We start from the raw sequence: 10509 nt of genomic DNA, 5'->3' as shown, positions 1-10509 counted from the left end.
TGGTGCAGCTGCCTTGGAAAATATGGCATTCCTCAAAAAGTTACCAGCGATTCCACTCTTAGGTATATACCCAAGAGAAACGACAACACATGTCCATACAAAATCTTGTACACAAATGTTCACAGCAGCTTTATTCATAATAGCACAAAGTGGAAACAACCCAAATGTTCATGAACCAATGAATGGATAAATAAAATGTGGTATGTACATACAATAGAATGTTATTCAGATATAAAAAAAATGAAGTACTGATAACGTGCTACCACATGGATAAACCTTGAAAACATTATGCCAAGTGAAAAAAGTCAATCACAATAAGACCACCTATTGTATGATTCGATTTATATGAAATGTCCAGAAAAGAAAGGCAAATCTATACAGTTAGATAGTAGGACTAGAGAGAGGGGACAGAATTTGGGGGAAATGGGAAGTGACTGCTAATGGATATGGGGTTTCCTTTTGGGTTGATGAAAATATAGTAAAACTGATTGTGGTGATGCTCTGTGAGTATATTAAGAAACACTGAACTGTATACTTTAGATGGATGAACTCTATGGTATATGAATTATATCTCAATAAAGCTTATATAAAATAGAATTGATGATATATGTTATGTTTATGTTATACACTTATATAAGACATATAATATAAAGATGATTTTATGTATGTGTATAAATAATTGAAAATACTCTTTTGGATCAATAATATGCAAGCTTTAATGAAACCCATCATCTTTTATCTTTCGAGGCATCTCAATAAAATTATTTCAGGGTAATTCATAATTTTGAATGTGCTTTGATGGAGTTTGGCACTTTCTGTCTGCTAACCAGTGCCTCCCTCCTCCTAGCTTTTTCCCCGAGGGCTATATGACAGAGGAACAACTCTTCCATATGTACTTATGTCTTCCAGACTTCCCTCTTCCTGTCACCTCTGAAGGGGCTCACCTAGAAAAGACAAAGGTGAGCTCTGCTTTCTTGGTTCCCAAAAATAGGAATAGGGAGAGAGCCAGTTTCTCTGATAGCCCCAGCTATTTCTTCTTGGTGATGGCATGGGAATAATGCAACAATAAAATCTTGGTCATCACATGTGCGCAGCAAATTTTATATATTCTTGGGACAGCTTACCATGCATTATCTCAATCAGTTCATACAATTCTCCTGTGAGATACAGGGCAAGAATTTTGCCCCATTAAATGGATAAGGAGTCATGGCTCAAATTTAGGACTGTCCTATTCTGCAGTGGGAATTCTTTCCATGGTGAGGTACAAGACATACATCCTATGTCCCTCACACTTGGGCTCCATGATATAGTTTCTATCTTCTTCCTTCCACACTAAGCCTACTATGACAAGTTTGAGTTTACCACTTCCTAAAGTGCCATATACTCATTAATACAAAGAATTCTAATCTTCAAAGGCATTTTTCTACTTTTTGCTCTCTATAACCTAACAATCACATTTTGGAGTTGGCTGGGCAGGGATTTTCTTCCTAACAAATAATTTATAGCTCAGACTAGGGAGTACACAGACATATGACATGAGTGCCGGGGTCAAATACTAAGACTTCTGAAACCTGCTCTCCTAACTCTGGTCTGGTGCTCCTTATTCCATCCTCCTTCCCTACTACCATTGGTATTGGCGAAAGAACTTGGAAGAAGGCATCTGAAGCAGTGGTCTGTGTCTCACCTTCAGGTCGAATGCATCAAGAATATAAATAAGTGCTGGTTTTTGTCCTTCATCAAGCCAAGTGAACTCATATGTGGTAGTGACGAGGTTACCTACAGTGGTGAGTGCCATCTCTGCTCCCAAATCCTGTTCAGTCCTGATTTTATTCTCTCTTCTAAGTCAGGAGACTAAAGGTGGCCGAAATAGGAATGACCCCTTCAGAACACTTCCTATCTTGTCTGAGTTTTCCCTCCAGAGACTCTTAACTCCTTCACTATTTGCAACTCCATTCTGCCATCACTCCCAAATCGTACATGTGATCTTGCTCAGACAACGTAGAAACAGAAACCCACTGAGGTGAGGGCACTGTGCCTGGCCTGGACAGGGATCAAGTGGAATGAACTCAGTAGCAAGTAGCTACAGCATTCAGATCATGTGGCCAGAGAAGAGGGTTAGCTTCATCCCCACCCCATCCCCAACCCCTCAGGCCAAAGAATAATATCCAGAGGAAGAAGAGGAGGAGGAAACTGGATGAAGCATCTTCCCAGCTGTTGGCTTTTTGGTCCTTGAATAGATATTATTTTCTCCAACTTTTTTTAGTTTTCAGCCTGGCATGTTGTTTAGTATTAGACCCATCATATGTTAGACGTTTCATCCATTATTTACATTAGGTACATTTTCCCCCATATATCACTCTATTGTTACCACCTTGTATTAGTATCATACATTTGTTATAACTCATGAAAGAGCATTCTTATACTTGTCCTATTACCTATAGTCCATCGTCTACAATAAGGTTTGCTGTGCTGTACAGTCCTATGTTTTATCTTTTAGTTTTTATTCTAGTAATATATACATCCTAAAGATTTTTCTTTTAATCACATTCACCTATAGAGTCCAGTGCTGCTGATTACACTCACAATAAAGTGCTACCATCACCACCATCCATTTCCACACCTTTACCATCAGCCTCAATAGAAATTCTGTACAAGTTAAGCATCAACTCCCAATTCTCTAAACCAATCTATCTCCTGGAAACTTATATTCTAGATTCTAATTCTATGAACTTGCTTATTATAATTGGTTCATAACAATGAGATAATACAATATCTGTCCTTTGTCTGGCTTATTTCATTCAACATAATGCCCTCAAAGGTCATCCATGTTGTTGCATGCATCAGGACTTCATTCTTTTTCACAGCTGAATAATATTCCATCATACATATATACCACATTTTGTTTATCCATTCATCAGTTGATGGACACTTGGGTTGTTTCCATCTTTTGACAATTGTGAATAATGCCACTATGGACATCGGTGAACAAACAAATTTCTGTTCAGGTCCCTGCTTTCAATTCTTCTGGATATATTCCTCGTAACATGATTGCCAGATCATATGACAATTCTATACTTAGCTTCCTGAGGAACCACCAATCTGTCTTCCACATTGGCTGTGCCATTTTACATTTTACAATAGGAATGAATGAGTGTTCCTATTGTAGTTTTGATTTGCATTTCCCTAATAGCCAGGGATGTTGAGCATCTTTTCATGTGCTTTTTAGAAATCTGTACTTCCTCTTTGGGAAAATGTCTATTCAAGTCTTTTGCTCATTTTTTCATTGGGTTGTTTGTCTTTTTATTGTGAGTTGCAGGATTTCTTTATATATTCTGGATATTAAACCCTTATTGAATATTTGGTTTCCAAATATTTCCTCCCATAGGGTAGGTTGCCTTTTCACTTTCTTGACAAAGTCCTTTGAAGCACAAAAGTTTTTAATTTTGATGAAGCACAATTTATCTATTATTTCTTCTGTTGTTTATGCTTTTGGAATCATATCTAAGGATCTAGTCCTAAATCCAAGTCATGTAAGTTTATCCCAATGTTTTCTTCTAAGAGGTATAATTTTAGTTGTTATATTAAAGTCATTGATTCATTCTGAGTTAATTTTTGTATGTGGTAGTAAGTAGGTGTCCAATTTCATTTTTTGTATATTGATATCCAGTTGTCCCAGCACATTTGTTGAAGGAACTATTCTTTCCCCATTGAATGGTCTTGGCTCCTGTATAAAATCAACCGGACATAGATGTCTGGGTTTGGTTTTGGACTCTCAATTCTATTCCATTGGTCTATGTGTCTCTTCTTATGCTAATATCATACTCTTTTGATTACTCAAGCTTTGAAGTAAAGTTTTGAAATTAGGAAGTGTGAGTCCTCCAATTTAGTTCTTACTTTTCAAAATTGTTTTGGCTACTTAGGGCCCCTTTGGAATATGCAATTCCATATGATTTTTAGGATCAGCTTTTCCATTTCTGCAAGAAAGCCACTAAAATTTTGAAAGGGATTTCATTGAATATGTAGATCAATTTGGGGAGTATTGACATTTTAACAAAAAATATTAAGTCTTCCAATTCATGAACATGGGATATCTTTCCATTTATTTGGGTATTTTTAAAAATATCTTTCAGCAATGTTTTGTTGTTTTCAGGGCACAAGTCTTTCTCTTCCTTAGTTAAGTTTATTCCTAGATATTTAATTCTTTTTGATGCCATTTTAAATGGAATTGTTTTCTCAATTTCACTTTTGGATTGTTCTTTGCTGGTGTATAGAGGCACACTGATTTTTTATATGTTGATCTTGTACCCCCAATTTTGCTGTATTTGTTTATTAGCTCTAATATTTGTGTGTGTATTCTTTGAGATTTTCAATATATAGGATCATGTCATCTTTGAACAGAGATAATTTTTCTTCTTCATTTGCAATTTAGATGCCTTTTATTTCTTTTTCTTGCCTAATTATTCTGACCAGAACTTTCAGTACAATGTTGAATAGCAGTGAAAGCAAGCTATTTTCTTGTTCCTGATCTTGGAGGGAAAGCTTTGGGTTTTTCACCACTGAGTATGATGTTAGCTGTGATTTTTTTTTTTTTTTAAATTTCCTTTACCATGTTAAAGAACTTCCCTCTATTCCTGGTTTTCTGAGTGTTTTTTCTTTATTATTATTTTTATTAAAAGATGTTGCATTTTTTTAAACACCTTTTTCTGCATCGAGAGAATTATGAGTTTTTCCCTTCATTATATTAAAAAAGGTGTATTACATTGGGTGAGTTTTGCATGTTGAGCCACAAAAGATATTGGTCTTTAGTTTTCTTTTCTTTTAATGTCTTTATCTGGTTTTGGTACCTGGATAATGCTGGCCTCACAGAATGAGTTACAAAGTGCTCCCTCCTCTTCTATTTTTTTGGAAGAGTTTGAACAGGATTGGTGTTAATTCTTTTCTGAATGTTTGGTAAAATTCATCACTGAAGTCATCTGGTCCTGAAATTTTCTTTGTTGTAGGTTTTTGATTACTGATTCAATCTCTTTACTCGTAGGTCTATTCAGATTTTCTATTTTTTATTGAGTTGGTTTTGATAATTTATGTGTTTCTAAGAATTTTTCCATTTCATCTACTTTATCTAATTTGTTGGTGTACAATTATTCATAATATTCCCTTATAATCCTTTTTATTTCTATAAGGTCAGTAGTAATGTCTCCACTTTCATCAAATACATATTTTTAACTTTAAGGCATAGTCTCCTGCTAAAATTTTGTATTCTACTTGAATTTTCAAAGATATTTTTGAACTTTCTATTTTTGATTTCAGGCTGCGTATGTCTTATACATTCAATTTCTCTGACAAATAAAGGTTCATATGATATATATTTCTAAATATTTGTTAAGAATAAGAATTTACTATTAGCATAAGGTTTCTTTTTTAAGCATAACCAGAGTATCAAGTAAAATTTAGCCATATTTTGTTACAAACCACCAGAGCAAAAATGATCATTTCAAAATGTACTTTCTTTCAGATATCAAGGGTTTAACATAACTAAAGTGCACGATGGACCATGTGTAAGTAAAATTACTTTTATTTTTCATTTTTAGGGATAAACCAGATACAGTTTAGAGCCACTATTATAGAGGGTTTTAAATTTCTTTATTAAAACATTTCAGTTATACAAAAAAGGGAAAATAGTTTGATGAACCCATATATCCATCAGATAGATTCAATAAATTACTTAGTTTTTGCCACATTTCCTTCCTCTATTCATTTTACCCAGTTTTTTCTTTGTTGAAGTATCTTAATGCAAGTCTCAGACATCACGTCCTTTCACCATTTCATACTTCAGAGAGCACTCTAAGAAATCTGGACATTTCCTTACACACCCACACGCTGTACTTATACCCAATCAGTTCCTTGTCATCATATACTACATTATTCACATTAAAAATTTCCCAACCATCTAAAAAATGCCTTTTTACATTTGATTTAACAGAGCATTTTAAGCTAAAAGTCTTGATTATGGTGCTGTCATTCATTATCAGAAAATACTTTTAATTTAAAAATTTTCTCTGTAGACTTAGTAGATGCCACATAGACTTTGTGCTGAACCTCATGAACTTATTAAAAAAGCCTCACTCAAGCCTGCATTCAGAGGCCATGTTCTCCTACTTTAGAAACAACTGCATTAATCTGGTTATCCAGTTTTCCATTCAACAGCCGCCAAGAAAAGACTGTTGATGGGAGGGTAGGGCTTTATGCACTACAAGGAAATATACAACAACAGCATGTAGGAATAACATCCAATGTGGGAGGCAGCAAAGCCACAAGTGGGGGGAATTCTGTGATCCTAAATTGACAGCAGGATGAGTTTATTCATTGCTCTGTCAGAGCATTTTGAAACCTTACCAGAGCAGAACATTAGAACAATTTTCCCAAACAATGGGAAAAAATAAAAAGTATATGAAATACATAAAATTTCTTCCACACCACTTAAAATTTATGAATGTAAACATATATTTAAGTAGTATTTCCATCCATAACTCTTGAAAAAATTCCAATTCAGCCTTCAAATATCAATTTGAGTTGCTATTCTCTACAGTATTACTTGTTCATGTAGCGATGGCCTACTGAAAGCAACCTGTATTTGGATTTTCTATATTTTTCCTTGAAAAGCATGGCTAGTGGGTTAATTTCTCCCCATTGCCCTGAGGGAAGAAATGGATTTTGGCCCGATAATGCAGCAGAAAGAGAAATCTATTCCACCATTTCTCTTGTCATTTGTCTTGTCTGGTTGGGGAGTATGTGAAGAAAAAGGACCATGAGAACTTACTACAGTAATTTCCTTGGTAGAGGGGAATATATATATATTGATTCATTCACATCAGTAGGGGCAAAAAAAGATGAGTATGGCTCTTAAGTTAAGGGCAACCACTCTATGGGCAAAACCATAAAGTGTAACTTTTCAACCTGCAAAAGAATGAGGAAAGTGGTAGAAAATGCAAAAAAAAGGGGGGGGGAATACCAAATAAAAAGAAACCATAATATAACAGCAATTATAGTAAATATACATAGGCTATACTCAATGGATTAAAATACAGATATTATCAGAATAGATAAAGAGAAAGAAAATACAACAAAATGTTGCCTATAGAGACACATTTAATACAAAATGACACAGAAAAAAATAGACAATAAATGTATGCAACCAGGCATAAACAGTCAAAATTAAACAAAAAGAAAGCTGAAAAAAAAAAAAAAATACCTTATCTCTGATAGAACAGAATTTAAGACCAAAAGTCATAATGGGTGTAAAGTTGCATATATAGTCAAAAGATTCAATAGACAAAATAGATTCATTCTGAACATATTCGAATCTAACAGAACTGAAAAAGAAATAGATCAGTCAACACTTCTAGTTAGAGATTATACTGTTGTTCTGTCAAGGGCTGAAGGATCAAGCAAATGAGTAAGAAAAGCATCAACAGTGCAAATAATCAAGGTGATAAACTCGATGCATTAAAGCCCACACATTCCAGAAGAGAAAAGTGGTCCACATATTTTATGAGTCCCATGTACTATTAATTTCAAAACCAAATGAATAAAAGTGAGAAAAATTGAGTGCAGATGAAAAAGTCTAAATAAAATATTATCAATAAAATCCAAGAGTATTAAAATTAATACATAACCATCAAATAAGGATTATGTAAAAATGGCTCAGTATCAGAAAATTCATCAATATAATTTTCCATGCTAACAGACTAAAGGAAAATAATCACATGATTTCTCAATTAAAAGGAAAAGATACTTGATAAAGTTCAACACCTATTTTTAACAAAAAGTATCAAACTAGAACTAAATGGGAACCTCTGGAAATGGGTAAAAGATTGCATAAAGAAAAAACTAGAAGAAACATTTTCCTTAATATAGAAATTTTAGAAGTCTTCCTTTTGAGTTTAGGAATAAGACATAGATGCTGTTTAACACAGTACCAGAGAGCCTGGGCTACAATGTATACTTAAAGAGAGAGAGAAGTAAAAGGGATGAGAATGACAGCATGGTAGAGACTGCTAAGTGTCCACCCTAATTTAATCTTCAAGGCCAGCTACATAACTTGTGGAAACCAATGAAAAATGAAAATATGAGGACCTCTGTTCAAAAACCAAGAAAAAAAGGTGCCATTAAAGGTACTAAAGCTTTCTATTATATAAAGCTTTCTTCTATGTTCTCCCCCTCTGTCTCTCTGTCTCTTCTAACCCTGTCATAGTGTTTTATACTTGCAAATTAATGTTATTCTAAGAAACCAAAAATTAAAATTTCAAATTATTAGCCTGAATCAAATAAATGAGAGCATTTGATATGTTTGCAGAACCACTGAAATTATACAGTTTGTATTTCATAACCTATATGTGTATGTGTGTTTTTTCTTTTTAATTCATTTTATTGAGATATTTGTATGTGTGTTTTTATTTCATTTCTTGGTACATGCAGATTCTACAAACACTCTCTACCTTTAACTTACTGATACATAAGGAAGGACTGCAAGGAAAAGGAACTATAGGTTGCCCTATCTTCCCTTTCCTTCTATGTTATAATTTTTGGTGTAAGTGGTTGGCTAATATAGGAAAGAACATGAATAAGAAAGAATAAGGTAGGATTCCTTGGTTGTTCAAGTTTCTTAGAATACCACTGTCTTCTTTCCTGTATTCCAAGTAAGTGCTGATTTGAATGGAAAGCATGGCCTCCCAGGGTTGCCAGTGCCCCAGTTAGTCACAGACGTAACACTCACATCATGGACTCTGAGTCCAGCTGAATTTCCACGTGAGTCCACATGATTCTGAGTTCATGGAGCACTGTGAATGCTATATGCAAATAGAGTGGCAAGGAATAGCAGACACAAACTGTATCTACTCTGCTCAGGCACATGCTCCGTTGTCCCACTGGACTTCACTTACAAAACACAAGTTCAGAGATAAAATTATCAAGAATTTTAAGATAGCAACAGCCAAGAATTAAACTTCCATGTGAGGTTGTTCTGAGCACAGAGCTCCGTGCAACTGCACAGGCTGCAGGCCCATAAAGCTGGTTATGCCAATCTGCCTTCCTCCTGGGCTCATAACTAGACTACATTTTTCAGCTTCCCATGAAGTGAAGTGGAAGTGAGAGCACCATTTCTGGGCCAGTATCTTTGAGCAAGCAGGTGTGCCTTCTCCAAACTGCCTCTCCCTTTCCACACTTGGGACCTGAATGTGACAAACTGGCTTCAATCATATAGATGGTGAAAAGGCCTAAGGGGAGGCTGAGACCACAGCAGTGAAGCCACGGCATCCCTGAATCAACTGCTCAGAATAGAGCTCCCTCCAACGCAAAGCACCTGCTCCAGGGACTAATACATGAGGAAGAAATAAACTTTTATTTTATTTGAGTCTTTGCATTTCTGTTACTGTTTGCTAGATGTCACTTTGGCCTACCAAGGACAAAACAAAAATACTATAATCATCAATCTAGAGGTGGGCTGAATCACAAACTATAAACACTATTAAAGGTGGGTTGAAATTCTGCTGGATGCAAGATCAATCTAAAAAATCAATAATATCCCCCTTCAGCATTAACACCCAATTACAAAAGTAAAATAAAATATATTATTCAAAATAGAAGCAAAAACTATGAAGTATCTGGAAATTAACCATATAACAATACTGAAGACCTCCAAGAGGAAAACTTTAAAACTCAACCAACAGATATCTAAGATCATCTGAATAAATGGAGAGACAATCCATGTCCCTGGATTGTTTAACTTAAGTATTATGAGTATACCAGTTTTCCCCAAACCATTCTATAAATTCATTAATTCCCAATCAATATTCCAGGTGAATTAAAGATCTCTGATAAATAAAGGACACTGTGGATAAGTCAGCAGACAGCTGACAGATGGCGGGAGATTTAGCCATGCCTAAAACCAACAAGAAGCTAATACGTGTAATATATATGCAAATAAGTAACAATAAAAAGTATAGAAACCAATAGAAAAATAGGCCAAAGCTCTGAATTTATAAAAGAGGAAAAACAAAAGGCTAATTAGCACATGAAGGATGCTCAGAAGCACATAAGTAACCAGAAAAATTCTAATTAAAATAACAAAAAGACCACCAATTTGTACTCGTTATACTAGCAAAAATCAGAAAGCTGAGTCATGTCCTAGGCTGGTGCTAACGTGGAGATCTCTGTATTCTATAATCTCATGATCTGTGGAGAGAATGAAGACTGTGGCAGCCACTCTGGGAAGCAATCTGCTGCTTCTTCGGCAAAATAAGAAATTAAAAATATATATATTTCATGATCCAGCATTTTCAAACCTAGGAAATCACAGACACCCTCTCAAAGTGACATGTATGTTTATGTGGTGTTATGCAGGGTGGCAAGTGGTGGGTGAGGGAGTTCTGGGTGAGACTAGACAAGAAATCAGTGGGTCAGCTGTGGAAAACGTCCTCATGAAGTTCAATGCAGCTTTCAGAATAAATCAGA

The sequence above is a fragment of the Choloepus didactylus genome, chromosome 1, assembly GCF_015220235.1.
Source record: "Choloepus didactylus isolate mChoDid1 chromosome 1, mChoDid1.pri, whole genome shotgun sequence".
Taxonomy (NCBI): Eukaryota; Metazoa; Chordata; class Mammalia; order Pilosa; family Megalonychidae; genus Choloepus; species Choloepus didactylus.
The sequence above is the reverse complement of the archived record's forward strand: the minus strand, read 5'-3'. Positions refer to the sequence as shown.